The sequence below is a fragment of the Eimeria mitis genome, genomic scaffold (genome assembly GCF_000499745.2).
Source record: "Eimeria mitis Houghton genomic scaffold, Emh_scaff3891, whole genome shotgun sequence".
Lineage (NCBI taxonomy): Eukaryota > Apicomplexa > Conoidasida > Eucoccidiorida > Eimeriidae > Eimeria > Eimeria mitis.
This window is the reverse complement of record NW_013572226.1, coordinates 5,240-5,505: the sequence shown is the minus strand read 5'-3', so window position 1 is coordinate 5,505 and position 266 is coordinate 5,240.

Below are 266 nucleotides of genomic sequence, written 5' to 3'. Positions count from 1 at the left end.
CTGATAACGCTGCTGCTGTGCTGCTGCGTCTGTGTCGGCTTGTCGCCTGTATAACATTGCTGCAGCAGCACATCGTTGCTGGGTCCCGGTGGGCTCGATAGCTTTCTCTGCATTTCTTCTATTGAGGGAACAGACAAAAAACTAAATTTATTTTTCGCTACAAAGAAACCTCGCTTGTACTCCTCGGTGACCCGCCCCACAAACCCAAACACCACCTCCGCTGTGCATGCGTCCACTAAGCCGCTCTGTATACACATACATATTTA